The sequence below is a fragment of the Amblyomma maculatum genome, chromosome 2, assembly GCF_055883805.1.
Source record: "Amblyomma maculatum isolate TAMU_Amacu chromosome 2, ASM5588380v1, whole genome shotgun sequence".
In the NCBI taxonomy this organism is placed as follows: domain Eukaryota; kingdom Metazoa; phylum Arthropoda; class Arachnida; order Ixodida; family Ixodidae; genus Amblyomma; species Amblyomma maculatum.
The window spans coordinates 193,815,759-193,823,666 of record NC_139345.1 but is presented as its reverse complement, the minus strand read 5'-3'; positions in this window follow the sequence as shown (position 1 = coordinate 193,823,666).

Below are 7,908 nucleotides of genomic sequence, written 5' to 3'. Positions count from 1 at the left end.
CACCTCCACCAAAAATGTCACAGAAGCCAGGGAAACTGGTTCAGCAAATTTACTTAGAACTAAATAAAAGCACCGGCAAGATCAGGCACGGAACCGACTGGCGGGCGAGCACCGAGAGCGAAGAAGACGAGCGCGTGCCAGTCTCCCGAGCTCGCCACATGGCGGCGCCAGTAAGATAACATTGCGGCAATATTAGGTCGTTATTAATCATATACCGAGAATCAATGGGCTTTTTCTTTTTGATAAAACAGACATGAACGCACTTTTTGACATTTAAATTCATCCTCCAAGTGGCACACCAGTGCTGAATTCGTGGTAAATCTGTTTGCAAACATAAAATATCATGATCAATGAGAATTGTCCGATACACAACCATGTCGAACGCAAATAACAGCGTACTGAGGATACAATGCCTTCAGAGATGTTTGTATAAACCAAGAACAAGAGTGGTCCCAAACCAGAGTCTTACGGAACGTCTGACGTAACATTGGCGTACCCTGAGCTCTTCCCATTTAATAAAACCCACCGTCGCCGCTGAGACAAGCAATCTGATATCCATTTTAGTACAGAATAGTTAATCTTTATTACTCGCAGCATGTTAACAAGGGGTTAGTGTGAAATTGTATCAAAGGCTTTTTGAAATAAAAAAAATGCAGTTAATCTGTCCTCCTTCATCGACACCTGATGCCAAGTGGTTATAAAATTCGACCAATTGGGTTGTGCAGGACCCTTGCGGAATCCGTGCTGTTCTCTAAATAACAATTTGTTATGTGCCTCATTATCGCTGTATACAAAATATGTTCAAGGTATTTACATGATATTTGGGTCTATAATTGCTGGCATCTTTTTTGGGACCACCCTTGTGAGCAGGAACGACATGTGAAATTTTCCAGTATTCAGACGGCATTCTTAGCGCAGAAAAACACACACGCACACGAGAGAAGAGGAAGAACACGGGACAGCGCCTGTCCCGTGTTCTTCCTCTTCTCTCGTGTGCGTGTGTTTTTCTGCTCTAAGAATGCCGTCTGAAGCTGAAAACCATCTAGCCCGTCTACAAGTTCTTTTAAAACAATTTTCCAGTCATCCGGTAAAGTGCCATCTGTTAAAGATTTCGTATAAATCGAATATAGGTAACGAGAATATGTACCGAGCATCGTTTCAAAGCACGAGGTGAAATACCGTCGGGCCCAATAGCTTTACTTTCATCAACGTTTTCCAGCAGTCGCTGAATACCGCCTACACTAATTTCTACTGGTTGCATCGCAGGGACATTGCTCACACGTGATACAGAACTCAAGTCGTGTTTGTGTAAATAGACAGAGGGAAACTAGTTATTGAGACGTTGCTTTTACTCTCATCATCATTGAGGACCTAACCATTGTGAACTAATTCACTGATTGTTTCAGATCCACACCCTCGAATATACTTCCAAAATAACTTGGGGTTTTCTTTCCTGTTATCGTTCAGCTTAGAAAATATTCGACTTTTGCCGTTTTTGTGCTCAGTCTCCACTCACTGGTAATCTGAGAGTCTTGAAAGATGAAGTGATTTTGTTTTCTTGAATTCTTGGAGCGCACACTTTCTCTTTCGAATAAGCGTTAGGATTCGTGCGGTCACCCATGGTTTTCTTCTTCTTTTTTAACCTTGAGGATTCATATTCGGTACAAACATATCTCTCAGTTCGAGTAACGTTTTTTTTAAACATAGGCCACAACTCATGCACATCACATTCTTCAGACAGGCATTCAAACACAGGCAAGTGGAGAACTAGCTTTTCGGACATGCTGGAATAAGCGTTCTTTCTGCACACGCTTTCCGGCGGTGAACTTCAGAATTGATATTCGTGACGACAGCAAGGTGGTCACATATACCCGGAATCACGTTCACAAAAGTAACAAGATTAGGCGAATTGCAGAACAAGAGATCCAAGATATGGTTATCACGGGTTGGTTCATCTACATATTGCAACAATCCAAACGTATCAGCTATATTTTTAATTTCGGAGTTAACACGACCATGAACTCCGCCCACGCATGAGTCATAGAGATGGGAGGGCTCGGGGAAAAAAAAAACACGAAATTTTGAAAAAAATTTGTTTTCTCTCGTTTTTTCCCCGAAGCATGGAAGGCCGAAAAACAACAACCACAAAGTATGATTCCCTTCAAAAACATGAAAACTTTTGCTAATTGATAAATGGCTGCTTTAAATAGGAAAGAGCACTGAAAAGGCTGCAGAAAGAATGTAATTGATCTATTGTCATTTAGTTTGGTTGCACAAATAAGGCTTACTTCAGAACGTTCGTGATAAAAGCTTAGCCTATTAAAACAACTTCAGATGCTGAAATGCTGCATTTTCCCCTCTTCCTCTAAGTGTGGAAACGCGAGCATATAAAATGGCCTTGATTTGTTTATTTGTATTTCCAATAAAGTACAAAGAAAATCTAGTCAGACTGAAGTCTCATTTGTGAGATGGTTTCGTTCGGGAGCCAATGCCGGTCCACCAGCGGAGGCCGATCAGCCCATCGACCATAAGTGTAGCAGCTGGCAGTTGTCGCGCGTCGTAGCGCCTTTGATAGTACGTCACGTGTTGTGATGTGATAACTTTATTTTTCCACCAGATAAGGAGGCCTCCAATCCCCGCCCCAGGCACGCAGGCCTGAGGGACGGGAGCCGAGACCTCCGCGATCAGAAGCAGGCAAAGAGGTCTTGGGTCTTCGCAGCTTCTTCCGCCAGGCGGATGGCTTGTTGCTGTGGAGCAGGCACCTCGCTCCGCAGCAGGGCTTCCTAGGCTTCTCTACAATTTTTATTTGTTTTAACCCCTAAGGAGCTAGCACATGGCACATGGCTAGCAAGATTATATGGTCGAGAGTCCCTCTCTCCCCACAGTGCTTGCATTTATCGTTTCTCCTATCGTCCATTTGGACACAATATGCCCAAACCGGGTTTACAAAGTTCCCAGCTTGCAGGCGCCGCCATGCGACTGCCTCCCTATTGTTTAGACTTTTACCCGGTGTTGGCACCAGTGTTCTACTTAACCTTTTGATCAATCTCCGTAGAATTTTGCAGACGCTCTTCCATGTTCCGGCAGTCGGGCGGCTCCTGAGTTACTCGGAAGTAGAGAGCTCGGGCTAACTCGTGCGCCGCTTCGTTGCCAGGAACGGACGTGCGTGCAGGGGTCCAAATTAGGTGAATTTTCCTGTTTAGTCGTCTACTGGCCCAAATCCTTGCCGCGGAGGCTGTCAGGGTTTCGCAGCTGGAAAGATTAAGGCGAACGACCACGAGCGGAATTATACTCGAAATGATAGTACGTCACGTTACTGTGATCTGACTTCACTAGTATTCACTGATACATTTCTGACCTTCATGCGTCATTATATAAACGGCGCTAACAATGTGCCTCTATCGGGCGAAATAGCATTTCAGGCATCTTTGGAGCTGAGTTAAAATATATATAAAAGGTTTCTTGTGTGCAGATTTTTGCTGTGGACGACCTCCCATACAGAGAAAACTCACAACAGGCTTATAAATCCACAGAACACGGTGTCCTAACCCTTTTAAAAACAACATGATAAACCTTGAATGCGTACAAATCGAACTGGAAGAAAAAAAAGGTCTGAACCTCAACATCAAGAGATTATAACAGTCTAGGAAGAAGCGAGAACAAACACATCGCCAGTTCTAGAGCGCCTCGGTATGCCAATGATGTAATTAAAAATGCGATGAACTTTCATCTGTCTATTAAACATTATAAGAAATGAACATAACTAGCAGTTCACGTGCATATATTGTATTCACTAGAGCGAAATGAGAACACAAGCAAAATAGCATATTTTTGTCAGAAGGCTTACTGTACTACCGAGAAAAGTGGTTACCTTTAAATTAATTAAAGCACTAGAGTATAGCTCAAACAGCAGAAATGTCCGATATTTATTTACGCATTATTTAGGGATAAATATGGTAAACTTTGAAGTGCATGTTAACATTTGTACGAGAAAAATAAAGGCACGAGAAAGAGTAAGCATATATAAAGATACAATGAACGTACATAAATGTTGCATGTAGATATGGTGGCGAGATGTAAGGAAACATGAGATAAACCTCAAACAGTACAAAATAACTCACAGTAATATCAAAAGCACATTCAAATGTAAAAGTAGATAGACTAGACTAGTACCAAGAAGGTGAAAACACGGAAACGTGATCAGACCTTACTGCCACGTGACTGATTCTACAGAAAAATTCAGATATAGATTGAACTCCGCATAAGATTTCGCCAGAAAAAAAAAAAGCAAATCGCAAGTGAATTATGTATGAGACGGAAAAAAAAAGAACGCATAAGGAAAGGGAGGCACGGAAACAAACACAGAACATTGCCTATCTCCAATACTACGAAGTGCTGCTCCGTCTCATTTCCAGCGCCGCTCATCAAACTAGACACTTTAGGCTGCATGTTGGAATCTGTGAACACAGCTTCTTTACTCTATGTCATCTGGGCCTATTCCTGCACCAGATGTGCACACAGACCAAATTTGACCACTTCTTCTGACACGCAATAGTGGAGGCTGCAACACACATGGCAGCAATCTTCTAGAACCAAGAAAAGTGTCATTTGCCTTTTAAAACCGCGTAAAAGCGGCGCGATATTTGCACGATTAGCAGCACTCTGCTCGAAAAAAAGACTGTTTAGAGTTTTATTGCAGCTACACTTCTTGATAACTACAAATAACTGATATTTTTCAAAATGATAAGGAAAAAAAAAACAATTTTTTCATTGTGTTTTTTCCAACCTTCCAAATTTCCGCAAGTTTTACATCCCTAATGAGCCATCGTGCCAGAGCACATCGGAAAGATTAAAGTCACCACCAAGCAGCAAGGTGTGAACAGATGCCTCGGAAACGATGTCGCACAAGGACTTTGTAAGGCCGCGATAAACGGCAGTTTTTCTTTTTTTTTGGTTTAGGGGAAACTGGCCGTGTGAGAACTCTCGAAGATGTTCGCTCCCTCGCATCTTCGCTACTAACCCGTCGGACCAGCCGCCGACGAGGCCTGTCTCATTCGCTGACCGATTCAAGCTCCCATCACAGTGGGGGATTAAGGCGCCAGCTTACCCCGCAGCCGCTTCGGCTTGTGTTGTAGGGGCAATGGGCGCCCCCGCGCGCCTCTTGACGATCCCTTTCAGCCCCCCGGTGGTTAGCAAAATAGCGTCCTCGTCTCAACCCCTCCCCCCCCCCCCCCCTCCCCCCTGCGGCGCCTCTTCGAAGTAACGCAGCAGTTAATGGAGCCGTTGGACAAACGGCGTCTCTCCCGTTTGGGGCAGCAGCGACGGCGACGAGCATTTCTGTTTTCCATGTAGGCCGTGGAATAGAGAAAGGAGGACGAGCGCCGATGGGGAGAGGTTGTTAACCGTCGAGTGGAGAGAGTGTGCAGCATGCACGGTGCATTTTTATTTTAAAGAATTAAGGACCTGGGTCCGAGAATATGGCCATCCCACCGGGGTTGGGTCTTATTAATCAACGGGTTTGATTGGCTGCGTAATTTTGAGGCGAATCATGTGAAGCGACCGCCCGCATGTCTTTGTCGTTGCCATGAAAAAGCGGCTATCAGACGCGGTTGAGCAGTTCTGTCCAGTCGAGCACAAGCTGGCGACTGCGTGCTCGGCACGCAGCTTTCCTCTGTGTGAGCTAAGCGGTTCTCTGTGTGAGATGTTTTGGGCTTGTGATGTACCTTTCTGCTTGGGCGGTGGCAGCTCTTTGTGAGGCCACCAGTGTAAATTCAGTTGTCTTTTGTGTATATAATCTGGAAATATATCTTCCCTCTTCGTTCAGCATTAAGACTGCCTGACATCATATTCCTTTTGTCTGCCGAATCAATCTTCTAACCTTCGGAAGGCGACACCTATTCATCACTCTAAAATCAGAATTTGGTGGGCGATAAACCGACCCCACAATTAGTCTGGTCGTATCAGATAAGACCACTCTGCATCAGACAAATTCGATATCATCATGGTCAAAATTTAATGTTGATGATGACAGAGCTGTATGTACAAGCAGGAAAATGCCCCCGCCTAATCGTGGTCTATCTTTGCGATGAACGGCTTATTCCTTCGGGAACACTTCACTTTCAGCAATATCTGGCTCCAACCAAGATTCTGCGCCGAAAATAATTCAGCCTTTGCTGATTCTGTAAGTCCAGCCTATTCGTCAGCTTTGCTCACTACGCTTCGGCAATTACCAATTGAAGCAACAAGAGCACGGCGTATATATTTTAGGTTTTCATTACTGTGGCATGCCTTTTTGACAGCCACAAGCTTTTGTTCCTTTGCGTCCCACACCAAGCCCCGATTGTTAACGGTAAGCTTGTCATAGCTGAGCTTCACCTTGTCTTTATCATTCGCTTTTTCTTTGCAATATTCACATAGTTGCTTCCGCACCTTACGGGTCTCTGCTGAGTAGTCTTAAACTACACCATACTGTGTATGGTTCAATTTCCTGGCCTTTAGCAAGATGCTCTGCTGCCCTATGTATGATGCAAACCTTGCAATAAGTGATCGTTTTGTCTTTTCATCGTAACGGCCGAGTCGGTGTGCTCTTTCTATATACTTTGGTCCAATCTGTAGATTTCTTTCACAAATTTTTTTTATCAAAACCTCTGATTCCTCCCACTTTTCAGAGGCAGTTTTGTCGTCTACTCCATAGAAGACAAGATTCTGCGTACGGTTTCGATTTTCCAGATCACTAATCTTGCTTTGCAAAGTCTTCACCTGCTGCGTGGGGTGTATAAATATATCAGCTTGATGAGTTACCAATTTGTTAATATTGTTACGAAGCGGCAAGCCGATGAAGACAGGAGACAGAACATGACCGATGGCGATGGTAGATGACGTTTAATGAATATGTTAGCGGGCCTAGGGCGAGCGCTCCTGCCCGCGCCACTGCCCGCCGCTTCTTCGTTGCTCGTCCGTAACATGACCCGGGGCCACCGAGCGATCGTCCCGATCGTGGACGAGGAAGTGTACCGATGTTGATGATTCCATGTTATGATGATGGACGTGTCTAGATGCTTGAAGAAGAAGAGGAAGAAGGAAGAATAGAACGGCTTGCCGGCACGGTGATTCCTGATGAACCTTGGCTCAGGGCACTCTCGGGCCACACGTTGCCACGACTCGATGGCGAAGGCCAAGGCACGCACCGCATGGCATAGGCAGGGGAGAATGTCTTGAACTGTAGCGGTGTCTTCGGTCGGTGGGGTCTTAGGTCGGCACATCTGGTCAATGGGGCCATATATGGTCGTCGGGTCTCTTCTAGTGTCTTGTGGTCATCTGTAGCGTCTCGGGTCAGTATCTCCTTCGTCGTGTCTTGTGGTCGGGGCGGGGGACGGGGCGGCGGAACGGCAAGGTCTTGCTGGGTCCGTCAGGCTGGGGAACAGCCAAGCGATGCCTCCTAACCTTCAGCTGACGGCGCAAGAAGTCGCAGGGCACCGAAGCTCCGGTCCAGGATGAGGGGGTGATCACACCCCGCACCTCCACCAAATGTTACGAAGCGGCAAGCCGATGAAGACAGGAGACAGAACATGACCGATGGCGATGGTAGATGACGTTTAATGAATATGTTAGCGGGCCTAGGGCGAGCGCTCCTGCCCGCGCCACTGCCCGCCGCTTCTTCTTCGTTGCTCGTCCGTAACAATATCTTCAATCCGTTCTTGAGTTAAGCTTAGTTTATCACTGACTTCTTTTATTTCAGCCTGTGTAGAAAACCTTGTCTCAATACTGTCCAGTTTACTTATCAATATTGCTTCAACTTGCTGTAGCTTTTGCAACAAATCTTTTTCAGCTGTATTAAGAGGACCGGGGTTAACCTCTACGTCACCCGTAAGCAATAGCAATAAGACCAAATAAATAAAGCACACGATT